This window comes from Myxine glutinosa, chromosome 2, assembly GCF_964187855.1.
Source record: "Myxine glutinosa chromosome 2, kmMyxGlut1.1, whole genome shotgun sequence".
Taxonomy (NCBI): Eukaryota; Metazoa; Chordata; class Myxini; order Myxiniformes; family Myxinidae; genus Myxine; species Myxine glutinosa.
Window position 1 is genome coordinate 252,562,732 of NC_136262.1, and position 17,500 is coordinate 252,580,231.

The window sequence follows — 17,500 nt, forward strand, 5'->3', positions numbered from 1 at the left end:
GTCATTAAGGACGTTTGGGTCATCTAGGTCTTTTGGGTCCTTGGGGACTTTTGGGTCATCAAAAACTTTTTGGGTCATTGGGGACTTTTGGGTCTTTTGGGTCAGCTGGGTATTTTGGGTCATCAAGGACTTTTGGGTCATCTGGGACTTTTGGGTCCTTGGGGTCTTTTGGGTCTCAAGTGTTAAAGGTCCTTCCAATGTCTAAGGGGTCTCAGCAGTCTGAAGGATTAAAAGGTATATTTGAATAGTACGTAATTAATTGATAGACAGAGTCGCTGTCAAACATCACATGAGAGGCACTCTCTGCATGGTCATACAACTACACACAACCACCTAAAGTCAAGGAAGAGCTTCATGAACAGTGTCGTTTTATTACAATCAACCCCATCTGAAGCTCGCATCGCTTTGTGGAAAGACAGGCTTGCCAGTCTCGAACAACCCCCAGCGATGGAAAGTCTGCCTGATGAAAGCCTTCCCCCAGGAGCTAATTGCAACTGGATAACATGGAAATGCCTTAACAGACTAAGGACTGGTGTAGGTCTTTCAAAGGTGTCACGAAACAAATGGGGATATACAACCAGCCAGACAACTTGCGAATGTGGAACTGAGCCACAGACCATGCAACATCTCCTGCAATGTCCATCGCTCGAGGAATCCTGCGCTGTTGCAGATCTTGCCGAATTAAAGAACAAGGGACAAAAATGTGTCCAGTTTTGGCTGGGCCATGTATAGACTGTCCGTGCACATGATAAGAAGAAGAATCAATAGACGTATGTCATGAATAGAAACAAAAAGTATGACTGACACACACACACGCACACACACACACACACACACACACACACACACACACACACACACACACACACACACACACACACACACACACACACACACACACATCATCCATTTATAGCAGGAGGACCAATCAATAAGTAACCTTAAAATGGCGATATAAATTCGAGAATGTAATGTGTGTAGTTGTAGACGACATATGTTATATATATGGGTAAGAGTCATGTTTTGCCTGTTTTAGATCTGGCAACATTGAGTGTACTAGGGCATGCCCGTACTATATCTATATCTAAAATTATATCCCCCCCCTCTATTTACATGAAATGGTTTGGTCCAAAGCGAACGGCTTGCGAGTGGTGACAATCCCCCCCCTCTATTTACATGCAATGGTTTGGTCCAAAGCGAACGGCTTCCGGAGTTTGGTAAAGAAATCGCCATCGCGTGCACAAACGCGCAGGAAAGCGAATGAATCGCAAATTCGTTTTTATTAGTTGTAAAACATAGTTTAACGCCAACATAGTTTGCAAACGTGAAATAAATGAATACGCTGTCAAATGTGCCATCCGAGGCAGAGTGTGCCCGCCACGTTCGGCACACGCGATAGTTCGCTGCTCTCTGATTGGTTGAATCGTTTTTTGGACATAGCTCGGTAAGTAATTGTCCGATTAATATGAAACCTTGAAAAGGCACATCCTCGGGTCCCCAGCAATATACCTGGCAAGTTAAAAGTATATCGGACCCGTGGTTGTCGAGAAACAGCGGTCACAGACAAACGTACAGACAGAGATTACTGGAATTATAGATAGACTAGGGCATGCCCGTACGATATATATATCTAAAATTATATCCCCCCCCCTATTTACATGAAATGGTTTGGTCCAAAGCGAACGGCTTGCGAGTGGTGACAATCCCCCCCCTCTATTTACATGCAATGGTTCGGTCCAAAGCGAACGGCTTCCGGAGTTTGGTAAAGAAATCGCCATCGCGTACACAAACGCGCAGGAAAGCGAATGAATCGCAAATTCGTTTTTATTAGTTGTAAAACATAATGCCCAATTATTCAATTATCGCCAACGTATTTTGGCTTTTTGCAATTTAATCGCAAGGAAAAGTAGAAAGAGAAGAGGGAAAAAAAGAAAAGCCTTGCCTTGCTGCAAACAGCTGCTGCAAACAACAACAACATGGAAGGCTGCACTGTCCGGAAGTTGGCATATCGCAGTTACGATTATTTTAGTGTTAATGGCCAATTATTCAATTAGCGCCAACGTATTTTGGCTGTTTGCAATTTAATCGCAAGGAAAAGTAGAAAGAGAAGAGGGGAAAAAAGAAAAGCCTTGCATTAACGCATTAACGCTTGCATTGCATTAACGGTTCGGCACACGTGATAGCTCGCTGCTCTCTGATTGGTTGAAGCGTTTTTTGGACATAGCTCGGTAGGTACTTGTCCGATTAATTACAAACCTTGAAAAGGCACATCCTCGGGTCCCCAGCAATATACCTGGCAAGTTTCAAGTATATCGGACCCGTGGTTGTCGAGAAACAGCGGTCACAGACAAACACACAGACAGACACACAGAGATTACTGGCATTATAGATAGATGACGTCGGTGCAGCAGTTCCAAGATGGCGGCTCCTTTAGAAGCATGCACCAGGGAGGAGCAACGTTCTGTCATCCGTTTCTTGGGAAGTGAAGGCGTGAATCCCAGTGAAATCCATCGCAGAATGTGTGGTGATTGTGAAGAAGAAGATCAATTGAAGGTATCGACCGCGAGGGACTTGAGGCTATTTAAGTTCCAGCCGGCGCAGATGTTCGTGCGAGACTGGCCCACTGTGAGCTGAAGCCAGACAATGGTTCATGCTGGTAAGATTGAGATAGTACTCTGCGAGATGGCCTGATTGTATTACCTTGCTTAATATACAATAATCTGTTACCTTTAATATCCTCTTGTTGTATTTGTATTCGTTTCTTAGATCCTGCTTGATTCAAGTTTAATAAAGCCTGATATTGACCAAAACTCCAAATAAATAATAAAACTCCAAAACCTGATATTGACCAAACTTTTAGTCCACTCTCTGCTGCTCCATTCCTCATCCCTCATCCCTCAGATCGGCAGTCTGCAGCCTCCTCACTCTCTGCAGACCTGGACAAAATCACAGACTGGGCAAACAAGTGGAACATGTCTTTCAATCCTGACAAATCTCACACTCTTACGATGTCTCTCTGAAAAGACCGACTGGACAACCCTCCCATCCACTTTCTGAATAATCCTCTCCAAGAAGTTCTGGCGCTCAAGCTTTTGGGTCTCACTATCTGCCATGATCTTTCCTGGGAAAACCACATTTCCAAGCTAGCCTCCAAAGCCAGTCGCCGACTGGGCATCCTCCGTCGTGCGAAGTCCTTCCTCGGCACGCCTGAGCTCCTCACCACATATAAGGCTTTCATCCGCAGCTCAATGGAATACTGCTCTCCCCTCTGGGCTGGTGCTCCTGCCTCACACCTCGCTCAGCTTCACGCTGTTTAAACCAAAGCATTCAGAATCATTGGAATCTCCCGCGATGAGGCTAACTCCGAGGGCCTTTCACTCACTCACCGCAGGCAGGTTGGTGGTCTTTCCGTCTTCTACCGACTCCTCTGCGGCCTTGCTCCCCCAACTCTATCTGGGCTCTGCCCCCCCCAAATATTTCTACAGGTCGCACAAGATCTGCCTGCAACCCTCTTATGGTTAAACTGCCAAAATCAAGACTCTCTGCTCACCTTCACTCCTTCATTCCTCTTTTCTCCCGCCTCTGGAACAAACACCCTCACTCTCTTCAATCCCACTCCACCCTCCAGGTCTTTAAAACAGCTGTTCACCACAATCTCTTATCTTCCCCCATCCAAAACCTTGATCTTTTCTACCCCCGTTAATTCACCACAGATCCACTTGTTTGAAATACCGACTTCTTTCCTGGAAGTCCTAGCAGTATCCATGTGGTTTTTTTCCCTCCCACCCACCCCCCTCCCCCACTCCCCCGCCTTCCCTTACCTCTCCCCCCCAACCCCCCCAAGCCCTCTCCTTCCCACAGATCTTCCGATGTCCCTGTTCTCTGCTGTTGTACTTGTGTGCTTCCCTCTCTCTCCCCATCTTGTCTCCCACTCCCTTTATTGTATGTTTTGTTTGTCCGATTGTTTTTTTTGTGATTGATGTTAGCTCTTACGCGAGCCTCAATCTTGTATACAAAAAAAAAAAAAGGCTTTTCCATCAATCATTTCAATTTATTATACCTAAATTCTGATTACCCTGGATAAGATGCTGAAACTGAAAGAGTTAATCGCTAATAATTTTATAACGAATCAATTAATTGATTAATCAACAAACATAAAATACTGTTTTTCCCAAAGAACTTGCTCACTATTGTACCGAAATTTCAGCTTCCAAGCTCAAAGGATGGCTGAGATATCACCTGGACAAACAAACAAGAAAACGAGAACGCCACTCAGTAGAGCGCATACTCCCGCCGTGGGTGGCCGCTGCTGAGCCCCATCTTCCAATGGTAAAAAAAATCCTTCAAAAAATTCCTGGAACCGGAATAATATCCTGAGCTTCACCAAAAACTAATCAATTCTTCCTTATCCCAAGGGCAATCATCCCACCAACTTTCATCCAAATCCGTTAAGAACTTTTCCAGATATCTTGTTCACAAACACACGAACACATACGGACGGACACGATCGAATGCATTACTCCCTGGCGGGAGTAACAAACAAGAAACCGGAGTGAAAACTGAGTACTCCCTTTCAGCGCACGTCATTGCCGGGCACACAAGGGGGCCAGGTCATGCAGCGCCTGGAGACGGCATAGGAAAGGAACGGTGCACAATAGCAGGTACATCCCTTTCTTTGTGGTGTGGAAGATGGCAGCACACCTCCTCCATTCAAAGCAGGCGGGTATTGAAAGCTGACGTGCCGGGAGAACCCAGCAGTGCTGTCTTTTCAGAACAGAAGCTGACCGAGCAGCTCAAGGTTTCAACCCCACTCAGGCTGCAGTCTCAGTCTCCAGAGAGCCGCCTCAAGCCAGAGAGCCACCTCAAGCCAGAGAGTCGCCTCAAGCCAGAAAGTCGCCTCAAGCCAGAGAGCCGCCTCAAGCCAGAGAGCCACCTCAAGCCAGAGAGCCGCCTCAATCCAGAGAGCCGCCTCAAGCCAGAGAGCCACCTCTAGCCAGAGAGCCGCCTCAGGCCAGAGAGCCGCCTCAAGCCAGAGAGCCGGCTCAAGCCAGAGAGACACCTCAAGCCAGAGGGCGCCTCAAGCCAGAGAGCTGCCTCAAGCTAGAGAGCCTCCTCAAGCCAGAGAGTCACCTCAAGCAAGAGAGCCTCCTCAAGCCAGAGAGCCTCCTCAAGCCGGAGAGCCGCCTCAAGCCGGAGAGCCGCCTCAAGCCGGAGAGCCACCTCAAGCCAGAGAGCCGCCTCAAGGCAGAGAGCCGCCTCACGCCAGAGAGCCACCTCAATCCAGAGAGCCACCTCAAGCCAGAGAGCCACCTCAAGCCAGAGAGCCACCTCAAACCAGAGAGCCACCCATGCCAGAGAGCCGCCTCAAGCCAGAGAGCCGTCTCAAGCCAGAGAGCCGCCTCAAGCCAGAGAGCCTCCTCAAGCCAGAGAGCCGGCTCAAGCCAGAGAGCACCTCAGGCCAGAGAGCCGCCTCAAGCCAGAGAGCCGGCTCAAGCCAGAGAGACACCTCAAGCCAGAGGGCGCCTCAAGCCAAAGAGCCGCCTCTAGCCAGAGAGCCATCTCAAGCCAGAGAGCTGCCTCAAGCTAGAGAGCCTCCTCAAGCCAGAGAGTCACCTCAAGCAAGAGAGCCTCCTCAAGCCAGAGAGCCTCCTCAAGCCGGAGAGCCGCCTCAAGCCGGAGAGCCGCCTCAAGCCGGAGAGCCACCTCAAGCCAGAGAGCCGCCTCAAGGCAGAGAGCTGCCTCACGCCAGAGAGCCACCTCAATCCAGAGAGCCACCTCAAGCCAGAGAGCCACCTCAAGCCAGAGAGCCACCTCAAACCAGAGAGCCACCCATGCCAGAGAGCCGCCTCAAGCCAGAGAGCCGCCTCAAGCCAGAGAGCCTCCTCAAGCCAGAGAGCCACCTCAAGCCAGAGAGCCACCTCAAGCCAGAGAGCCACCTCTAGCCAGAGAGCCACCTCAAGCCAGAGAGCCACCACAAGCCAGAGAGCCACCACAAGCCAGAGAGCCACCTCAAGCCAGAGAGTCGCCTCTAGCCAGAGAGGCGCCTCAAGCCAGAGAGCCGCCTCTAGCCAGAGAGCCGCCTCAAGCCAAAGAGCCGCCTCAAGCCAGACAGCCATCTCAAGCCAGAGAGCCGCCACTAGCCAGAGAGCCGCCTCAAGGCAGAGAGCCGCCTCAAGCCAGAGAGCCACCGAAAGCCAGAGAGCCACCGAAAGCCAGAGAGTCGCCCCAAGCCAGAGAGTCGCCTCAAGCCAGAGAGCCGCCTCAAGCCAGAGAGCCACCTCAAGCCAGAGAGCCGCCTCAAGCCAGAGAGCCGCCTCAATCCAGAGAGCCGCCACTAGCCAGAGAGCCGCCTCGAGCCAGAGAGCCGCCTAAAGCCAGAGAGCTGCCTCGAGCCAGAGAACCGCCTCGAGCCAGAGAGCCGCCTCAAGCCAGAGAGCTGCCTCAAGCCAGAGAGATGCCTCAAGCCAGAGAACTGCCTCGAGCCAGAGAGCCACCTCAGGCCAGAGAGCCTTCTCAAGCCAGACAGCTGCCTCAAGCCAGAGAGCCATCTCAAGCCAGAGAGCCATCTCTAGCCAGAGAGCCATCTCAAGCCAGAGAGCCGCTTCAAGCCAGAGAGCCGCCTCAAGCCAGAGAGCCGCCTAAAGCCAGAGAGCCGCCTCAAGCCAGAGAGCCGTCTCAAGCCAGAGAGCCGCCTCAAGCCAGAGATCCGTCTCAAGCCAGAGAGCCGCTTCAAGCCAGAGAGCCGTCTCAAGCCAGAGAGCCGCCTCAAGCCACAGATCCGTCTCAAGGCAGAGAGCTGCCTCAAGCCAGAGAACCGCCTCGAGCCAGAGAGCCACCTCAAGCCAGAGAGCCTTCTCAAGCCAGACAGCTGCCTCAAGCCGAGAGCTGCCTCTAAGCAGAGAGCCATCTAAAGCCAGAGAGCTGCCTCAAGCCGCCTCAAGCCAGAGAGTCGCCTCAAGCCAGAGAGCCTCCTCAAGCCAGAGAGCCTCCTCAAGCCAGAGAGCCGCCTCAAGCCAGAGAGTCGCCTCAAGCCAGAGAGCCTCCTCAAGCCAGAGAGCCACCTCAAGCCAGAGAGCCGCCTCAAGCCAGAGAGCCGCCTCAAGCCAGAGAGCCACCTCAAGCCAGAGAGCCGCCTCTAGCCAGAGAGGCCCCTCAAGCCAGAGAGCCGCCACTAGCCAGAGAGCCACCTCAAGCCAGAGAGCCGCCTCAAGCCAGACAGTCGCCTCAAGCCAGAGAGCCACCGAAAGCCAGAGAGCCGCCTCAAGCCAGAGAGCCACCAAAAGCCAGAGAGCCACCTCAAGCCAGAGAGCCGCCTCAGCCAGAGAGCCACCTCTAGCCAGAGAGCCACCTCTAGCCAGAGAGCCACCTCAAGCCAGAGAGCCGCCTCTAGCCAGAGAGGCGCCTCAAGCCAGAGAGCCGCCTCTAGCCAGAGAGCCGCCTCTAGCCGGAGAGCCGCCTCAAGCCAGAGAGCCGCTTCAAGCCAGAGACCCGCCTCAAGCCAGAGAGCCACCTCAAGCCAGAGAGCCACCTCAAGCCAGAGAGCCATCTCAAGCCAGAGAGCCGCCTCAAACCAGAGAGCCATCTCAAGCCAGAGAGCCATGTAAAGCCAGAGAGCCGCTTCAAGCCAGAGAGCCGCCTCAAGCCAGAGAGCCGCTTCAAGTCAGAGAGCCGCCTCAAGCCAGAGAGCCGCCTCAAGCCAGAGATCCGTCTCAAGCCAGAGAGCCGCCTCGAGCCAGAGATCTGTCTCAAGCCAGGGAGCCGCCTCAAGCCAGAGATCCGTCTCAAGCCAGAGAGCCGCCTCAAGCCAGAGAGCAGTCTCAAGCCAGAGAGCCGTCTCAAGCCAGAGATCCGTCTCAAGCCAGAGAGTCTCTTCAAGCCAGAGATCCGTCTCAAGCCAGAGAGCCGTCTCAAGCCAGAGAGCCGCCTCAAGCCAGAGATCCGTCTCAAGGCAGAGAGCTGCCTCGAGCCAGAGACCCTCCTCTAGCCAGAGAGCCACCTCAAGCCAGAGGGTGCCTCAAGCCAAAGAGCTGCCTCTAGCCAGAGACCCATCTCAAGCCAGAGATCCTCCTCAAGCCAGAGAGCCTCCTCAATCCAGAGAGCCGCCTGAAGCCAGAGAGCCGCCTCAAGCCAGAGATCTGTCTCAAGCCAGAGAGCCGCTTCAAGCCAGAGAGCCGTCTCAAGCCAGAGAGCCGTCTCAAGCCAGAGAGCCGTCTCAAGCCAGAGAGCCGTCTCAAGCCAGAGAGCCGTCTCAAGCCAGAGAGCCGTCTCAAGGCAGAGAACACTACTCTGTGAACCAAACTGTACCACTCTGCGAGCCGAAGGAAGTACTGTCCAGCCCCCATGTAGGCGCGACTTGTGAATGTCTGCAGCTGGATCGGAACTGTGGTCGGGCTTAAAACAGAAAAAGGGTTTAACTTGTGCAGCTTGTTTTGGCTGCTTTGTGCAGATTTCAGGGGCCCGAAGAGTAGTGGACTTAATTATAATGATCTCAGAAATCTGGTGATAATTTATTACGTGAGAGCTGATTGGTTGTTCCCTCAAATTACTGGAAAGAAAAGTGATTTGCTCTTGATATCTATATAATAATACCGTAAGGACTCGACTTTGTTATCCCTTTTACGCCGCACCCAGTGACCCGATGCCCACGGCACTAATGGATTTACAATCTACGAACCGCGTTCTTTGTTTATCACGTACAGCCATACTCGAAAAATCTGAATTAGCCGACGTTGGGGCCCAAAAGCATCCGATTAACTGCCGATACGACGCCATCTTACGACGCCATCGTATTGGCGTCTGCTGGGCGAAGGCGAAGCGAGCCGTCCGCTGATTGGACAGTCGAGTGGTGTGAACATGAGTGGTGTGAACCAAATGGTCTTTTTATTCCCTTGAACATTTTAAATTAGGATATTTAAGGAAACGTCTTTATCGTCATTTTAATAAAGTTAAATGGAGTGACGTTGCGATACTCGGGGTGCGTTGCATAAATCCTCGTAACTCAGAGAGGTGTAGCAGGTGGCGAGACGTAAGGAAGCTTAAAGATAACGAGCTGAAAACAGACGAACGATATGTCAATCTCTTTCTACACCGAACGGAAATAAAAGTATGAGAGCGGGAAGGCATGGCCTGAGCACTTCGAGCAGAGAGGACTGATTGGACTTAACTTAAAGAGAAAAAATTGGAGCTTTACGGAAGAAGAAGATCCCATGAGCGCTCCCCTATGCCATCCATAATGGTACACTCTATCCATACACCACATCCTCCCTTCCGTGGATGTTCCACGGGTTTCGGCTAGTTTATATGATTACCGCTCTCAGCATTGCACATGGTACACGTTTGGGAGCCTCGGTGGTGCACGTTTCTGTCTACAAACAAGGTCACAGTGAGAAGAAAAGGGCACACAGAGTGTACTGGAAGGAAAAAAAGTACAAATGATGAGAAAAATTCACAGGTTGTGACATAAGGCGATGGAGGCCCGGTGTGACGTGATAAGCTGACACCTTAAACGATTTTCGAGAAAGCATGATTGTGCAGAAGCTGGAAGATGGTTGCACAGACATTGAAAAAGAGGATGAAGAATGTGAGGTGAGCTGTAATTATGGATTTGGGAAGGGGAGGAGGTAAATGAAGAATGGGAATTGGACGAGGAATCTTTACAGACTCCCAAATTGGAACCAATCCTTTATGATGTAATAGAACTCAGATAATGACCAAACCACTATCGCTGTACCTTTCCTTCATGTTCACATTGGATACGCCATTCCTGTCTTTGTACTTCCCTCTTTTCCTCAGTATGGCAACAATTTCTATATATAGGGTCAGCTCATTGGGTCAATTATGCAGTTTATGTCAGATCAGCAAATTGTTCTTTCTGGACATAAACACCACGGTTTGTTCATATTTTATCCTAATATACTCGTTACCCTCTAAAACGTTGATTCAAAAACATGCATCTTTGCACCTTTGACCTATACAAGATGAGAAGCCATTGCTCAAGTTACGTTACACCAGTATACCCTCACTCTTGTGATTACAAAGCAGTGTACTACGCCACCTGAAAGTATTTTAAACAATATCATGGTGTCACAGTATCACCTCTCCCCCTACTTTCTCCCCCTCCCCCTCAAGTGACTCTGCGTTGCCCAGCAACGCCGGGTACCATTGCTAGTCGATAATAATAAAAGACAATGTGTGTCAGTTAGTTTGTGTGTGTGTGTGTGTATGTGTGTTTATGTGTCAGTGTGTGTTTATGTGTCAGTGTGTGTGTGTGCCTCCTCCATAACTCCAAAACCATGAAACCTAGCGGCCCAATACTTTGCATGCATACCAAGAGAACTCCAAAGGAGTGCATGAAGGAAAACTGGGTATTTGGGAAATTTAAACACCCTTTGAAAGATAATTAACGGGGTGCTCATATGAAGCAACAAAAAGACCAATCCTTGGTCCACATCAAACTCTGTCAAACCAAACTCTGTCACCTCGCTGGGGTCTTAAGCCGCCATTTTGTTTCGGCCTATTCAAAAATGCCTTGGTGGATTTTCCACGATGGCCTCTCAGTCAAATTACCCTCGCCAGAGGAGAGGGCATTGCATTTGAGTTTGTTTGTTTGTCTGTTTATCTGTTTGTCTGCACAGAATAAATATGATTTTCTCTGCAACCGTTGGTCGGATCGACAGGAAATTTTCACCATAGGTGCAACTCCATCTGTAGAATGTTTTAATGATAATTATGACGTCATAGTATGATATCATTATGAAAAATGCCCTCTAAAGGTGGTTCTTCTATGACGTCATAGGTCACGTGGTTCAGCCGCCATCTTGGAAAAACCGAAAAACTTTGCACCTCTATATCTCCGAAAGCGCTGAATAGAAAAAATTAAGACATGGCTCATTGTAAAGAACTCTCCATGGGGAATACAATATGTTAATGATGATGTCATAGGTGCCTCCATTATGACGTCATAATTTGACAAGTATAAAACGTCATCCGATCAAGATGAAATTTCTTGAGCACCTCTTAGGCATAAATTGGTGGAGGAAAAAATATATTGATGACGTCATCGGTCACGTGGTTCGGCCGCCATATTTGTTTTAACACAAAAGCCTTAAAAACCACTGAAAATATATCCTGGCGAGGGTTTGCAATCTCTGATTGCTCTTTTTCTTGTTAAAGTATATAATTGAAATCTGTCTTTAGATTTGAGGATCAGAGCTGGCGGGCCAAATAAGTGACCAACCAAATCTGGAGTGAAATCTGGAAATAAATTTTAAAAAACGACTCTTTTAACTAGGCGTATGTCTTACACTTAAACTTTAAACAAGACTGTACTTCCGCCTTCTCCATATTTACGCAAGAAAATGAAAAACTGCCAAAGCATTTAACTTAACTTTGACTACGGTTCCGCCAATTATAGAGTGAAGAAGAGATTAAGGAATGGGCCCAAAGTGTAACTTCATTGAGTGCAACAAAAAATAATTAAACCTCCCTCCTCTCACGCTCCCGGGCATCCGGCCGTAAAAAAAATTGCTTCAAAAGGGCACCACTGTGCCCCCAAAAAAGGCCAACCCCCGCTCCGCGGGGAAAAATGGCCTCGAAAGGCAGTTCCTCTCACTCTCCCCTTTCTCTCACCTCTCTCTCTCTCTCTCTCTCTCTCTCTCTCTTTCTCTGCCACTGCCCCCCCCCCCCCTCCCGGTATTTCCGTCAGTGAAATGGCGGGTGGTATTTGCTAGTCAATCAATAAATCAGTCAATGTGCCATACTCTACAGAGAATCGGTGCTGCCAAAGCAGTTTCTTTGAAAAGGTTATGTTGGGTGGTTTGCCATTGCCTTCCCATGACTCTGGTAGTCAGTTAAGAAAGAAATTTGTAATTTGTTCAGGGTGCCAGTGATAGCTTGCCTACGCTTCGTGAAGGACACTGTTGGGTATTTAACGTCCACCAACTATTGATAGCAGACGGAACGCACCATTTAAGTTTCCTATGAAGAATGACACACACGTTGATGATTCACACTTCCTATGAAACACCATGGGATGACAGTTTATAGCTTGGTCACCATAGGATAGCTTGGTCGGGATTCAAACCCAGGCTAGACAGCTTAGAGGTGAGTGTGCATGTGCATACCACTACGGCCGAGGCTATAATGCCAGACATCTGCTGTAACTACCGATGAAGTGAAAAAAAAATCACAAAAAACAAAGTCAGTCACCTATTGATAATGTAATGATGTAATTTTTTTGTAGACGTAGTCGAGGCCTGTGTTAGAGCTAGTACAGTGAACGGATCAGGACGCAACAGACAAAAACAGGACGCAAAACATGGGATGGACAAAATGGGTACAGGAGGAAACCCCAAGGAGGGAAAATTTGGAATTTGGACGCAGGAGAGATTTGGTGGGATTAACGAGGGCAGAAATATCATGGTTTCGGATTGGGAATGATCTGAGATGTTGGTGAACAGCTGTCTTGAAGACCTGGAGGAAAGAATGGGATTGAAGAGAATGTGGAAGTTGATTCCACAGGTGAGAAAAAAAGAGGACCAAATGAGTGGAGGTGAGCAGTGATTCTGGATTTAAGTAGTTTCACCAAACGGGGGTTGATGGTGGGACTATGAGAGCACTGGGGGCAGGGGGAGAGGAGGGGACAATGCATGGAAAAAGCAGAGGGTGTAAGACCAGAAAGGAGGAGGTAGCATACAGAGAGACCACCAACCTCTCTGCGACGGCAAAGTGATAGACCCAGAGACTCAGCTTCATCACAGGACATTCAAATGATCTTGACAGCCTTGTTTTCCACAGCGTCAATCTAAACAAGATATGAGGCAGGAGCAGCAGCTCTGATGAGAGAGCAGTACTCCATCAAACTGCAGATGAAGGTCCTGTTGGTGGATAGGAGTTCAGGTGTGAAAAATATTTTGTATGAAGGATGCCCAGTTGGCAGCTGGCTTTGGATGCCAATCTAGAAATGTGGTTTGACCAAGAAAGATCATGGCAGATAGTGAGACCCAGGTGTTTGAATGACTGAACTTCCTCAAGAGGATTATTACCCCAGACTTTCTAAAGTGAGCAAACTGACCGCACCGTCACGACAGACACACAAGTCGTGTTCCTGATGTACCCTGTCCACGGCTGGCTCAGAGTCGAGGTAACCATGCACGCAGGTGTACAGACAGCACGTATATCGACATATTGTGTAGACATGATATATAATTTTTTTGTCGTTTGCTACAATGGAGTACATCTGCCACACATGTTTGAAGCCTTGACCAGACTCGGTGGCGTAATATGGCTGGAGCGTCCGCTCTGAGTCTGGGAGGTCCGTGTGTCGAAGCCTGACCGAGTCATACCCAAGACTAACAAGCGTTACGCCTAGGTCCCCCGTCGGTGAAGTGATGTGAGTTGACAAAGTGGAAGACGCAGAAAACATGGAAGAGTCGATAATATTTGCGAGTGGGTTGGAGACACACCCACACACCAGATTAGAAGTTAGTAGTTCGTTTATTTTTCAAGATATTCCGCTCACAAGATTCAGACATATATGGTGGCGGCCATCTTGGATTTTGACGTGGCGACCCAATTTTCAATAGTGTTCTTCCTTATGCCTAGATACACCCACACACCAGATTAGAAGTTGGTACTTCGCTTATTTTTCAAGATATTCCGCTCACAAGGTTCAGACATATATGGTGGCGGCCATCTTGGATTTTGACGTGGTGACCCAATTTTCAATAGCGTTCTTCCTTATGCCTAGATACACCCACACACCAGATTAGAAGTTAGTAGTTCATTTATTTTTCAAGATATTCCGCTCACAGGGTTCAGACATTTACTTTTCAAGATATTGCGCTCACAAGGTTTAGATATGGTGACAGCCATCTTGGATTTTGACGTGGCGACCTAATTTTCAATAGGGTTCTTCCATATGCCTAGTTGCACCCACACACCAAATTAGAATTCGGTCCTTCGCTTACGCACGCACGCATGTCCGAAACGCACGCACGGATGGACGGACGCACACATGGATGGAGGGGAAAACCATAGTCCCCCTTTCGCTCAGCGGTGCGACGGGGGACAATAAAATGGTAGGCCTACGTGCTGCCTCCTTGCTTGACGTTCCGCAGTTAAAATGATACAGGGTGGATAGACAAGCACAGGTTGACAACCATGGCCTAATGGCCTCCTTTTCCTCCTCCACCTCCTCCACCACCTGCGTTGACGTTCCATTGTAAGCGAACTCGTATTATAAGATAATCCAAGAAAATATGAGAATGAAAGGCTCATTGTTTGATACAGTGCAGCAGTATGAGGTTCACAGTCGTTCAATCCCCACCATAAGCAACGACCCATATCCATATATTACACGTATGCACACAAAATGGCGGAATAATTGGTCGTTGTGTTTTCTTCCTCTTTTTTATATAATTATAGATGAGTGATTACCATTTTAAAATCCATTTCTGATTTCTAAAGTGTTGCTGTTTCCACCAATTTTATAAATACCTCTTCATGTGCCACAGAGGATATAGTCTACTCACTCACCTTCAAACTGTCTCGTCTGGGTTCCATTCGCATAGCCCGACTTTCGAACATACCACTCGACTGTCTAGCTAGGTATGGCCATCGAAAAGAGTCGGCCATTGTGTAATGATTCAAACAAGCACTCAGGTGTTGCATGTCTGAGAATAAGACACACCACGGTGATAAAACCTGCGATTCCCAAGCATTGTTTTCTCAGCTTGCTCCAAGTCTAGAATCGTCTTGCTCGTTAAATGAGCCATAAATGCGATGGTGTGTTTGTGACGTCATTTCCGGCCAATGGACGTCACACCGCAGGCTTATTGGGAACACATGTGTGCAGGTATACGAGACTGCATTCTCCTTCGCACAGGAAACTAGAACGGCACTCAGTAGAGAGCATACCTCCACCTGGTTTGCCATATCACTCAATGGTGGTCGAAGAATCACTTTAAAAAATAAATAATTCTCATATACGAATCCATATTCAGATCTTCACCAAAGGCGAATCTATTTGTCCTTGTCAGACACCCAACCTGTCCAACAAGTTTCGTCCAAATCCATCCATAGGTTTTTGAGATATTCTGTTATGTATCGTTTTTGGCCCTATCACTCAATGGTGAAGAATCGCTTAAAAGATTCTAGTAGCCGGATCCGAATCCGGATCTTCACCAAAATCGAATCATTTCGTCCTTGTAACATAAGCTACATCTCTGCCAAATTTCGTCCGAATCCGTCCACAACTTTTTGAGATGTTTTGTTCACAAACAAACAAACAGGGGTGAAAACATAACCTCCATCCACCTTTGGTGGCGGAGGTAATAACTACCTGAAAACAAAGGATTTACTTTTATTTTATAACGAGACACTACAAGCTAGAGAGTTCATAGAACACCTCATTTGGCACAGTCTTGTGGAAAAGGACCTCGGAAGGGTCTTCAACTGTAGCTATGCGTTTCTGAGCACGGTCCATATAATAGCTTTGTTCGTGAACTTTGAAAAACTGGGTCAAATCATCCGAAGCCGATGGTTCAAACGGAACATTCCAGAGCGGAACTCTCTGACAACTCTTCATGGAGAAACTGATGATTTTGCAACGATATTTGAGAAAAAGCTGCACTTCAACAAAAAGATCGTTTGGGCGAAGTTAGCTCTGTGGTTGCATCGCTAGGTGCCGCCATTTTGTCTGAATCTCTCCGTGACTCCGCCCACAGGGTGTGCGGCAAATTTGATTGGTTGAGACGGTGCATAATTTTGTCCAAGCACTGCTAAACTGAAGGATTTTGGAAGTGCAAACAAGGCAATTTGTTTTTTACAGAGTTCAAGTATACAATTAGAATAAAATAAAAGTTTGAAAGGCTGCAACCCCCCCCCCCCCCCCCCCCCACAAAACAAACCATTTATTCTGAGATTTACTGCCGTTGATGCACCGTCTTTTACACCACCCTAAACGTTACATTAGTTTTTCGTGCCTGTTGTTTGTGTCCCTTATGGCGTGCTTAAAAACAATAAGTTTCCTGTTTGGAATGATTTTCAATTTTGTTTGACTGTTGGACAGACATACGTACCGCGTGTGCAAATGCGCAATCGGGACAGTCGCCGTACAATTTGCCTAGTTCAGAGCGCAGGCACTTCTAAAGTGCAGGTTTGTGTTCCGATTTGTGTTATACAGTAGATTCCTGTTCTACAGTGTTCATAAAATAACATTCAATTCAAATTAAGTAAACGTTTGACAGTAGAAATAGACCGATAGACACTCTTCGCCATCACCAACAGAGTCGGCCAATTCCTTAACCTCACTTTGTGCTGTGCACGCACATGGGACGAGGGGTAACAGTGTTCATGTAACCCAAACGGTTAACTCTGCTCACGATAACGAGAATCAAGAGTCACGTAGGTATATCGCACTCAGTGGCTAAACACACATGCACAGCCATGCTTGAGCGAAACGTGGTGCGAATTTTATACCAACAGCGAGTTCACTACACTTTACAACAACAGACCAACAACAGTATTACTCGGTTAACAACTATAAAACTAGAGCTTTCGCAGACTCCCTCTCGCACTGATGAAGGGTGAACGATCGAAACGTCAGCTTCAAACTTTGCTTCCCGTGGCGGTTCACATAGCTTTGTTAAAGTTCGATTTGTCCGCCGACGCAGATGCACAGCAGTCCCTACAAAGTCTCCTACTGCTGTGTCAACAACCTGTGTAGCCATAACGGACCACCTATACAAGATGCCTCCCAAGCTGTGGTCGGCCGGTCACCAACCTCAGATCAGGAGGTCCCGACCACGACGAGTTGGCGGTCCGCAGTTCACCGAACGTTCCACTGTGGCCGAGAGGGACCTGGAAAGAATATTCGCGAGCACGGAATGGACAACTGGGTGAAAACGCTAGATACCTGGCAGACTCTACGTGCAGTCTTATCTCCAACATGGAGCTGTCCACCCCACGGTGCTGAACACCATTTGCCGATTGATCCTCTAACGCGGTTATCTAAATCTGATCGTTTTCGGGCCGGTCCCTAATCCTTTGGTACCCATACACCGTTACACAGAGGACAGCCGGCTTAACGTTCCTTCTTGAGGTCGACCGCTTGTAACGGGATCGGGTCGGCGGTTTTTACTGTGGCACGACCTGCAGAGCACGCCTTCGGAATGCAAGACGACAAGGATGCAGGTGCGCGGACGAAATCCACGCGTCTTGTTTGAGAACCAAAGACGTCCGCCGTGTTCTTTCGATTTCGGTAAAAAGAATAAAAACCGAATTGAAAACGGGACACGAAACGAAATATTGCAAATCTACTCCGGACATGTTAAAATATTCAACGGGAGTGTTTTTGGCGCGGTGTTTGATTTAACGTACAGCGGACACGTTCCATGCAGACAAACGTGTACGCACGATGATTATGTGTCCACGTGTGTCCTGTGCACTCGCTAACTTGAAACGCGTCTCTTTTTGTATCCGAAACCTCGGCCACCGAACG

The 17,500-nt window shown here is 48.3% G+C and overlaps 1 protein-coding gene and 1 long non-coding RNA gene across 2 annotated transcripts in view; one reads left to right on the forward strand and one right to left on the reverse strand.

Moving 5' to 3' along the window:
* Nucleotides 1–17,500, reverse strand: part of LOC137422125 (hepatocyte nuclear factor 6-like) — a 108,488-nt gene that overhangs the window by 84,810 nt on the left and 6,178 nt on the right. The window lies entirely within an intron of this gene.
* Nucleotides 2,400–2,842, forward strand: LOC144890735 (uncharacterized). Its single transcript, XR_013622505.1, has 2 exons — nt 2,400–2,656; nt 2,767–2,842. It is a non-coding gene; the product is annotated as an uncharacterized LOC144890735 (long non-coding RNA).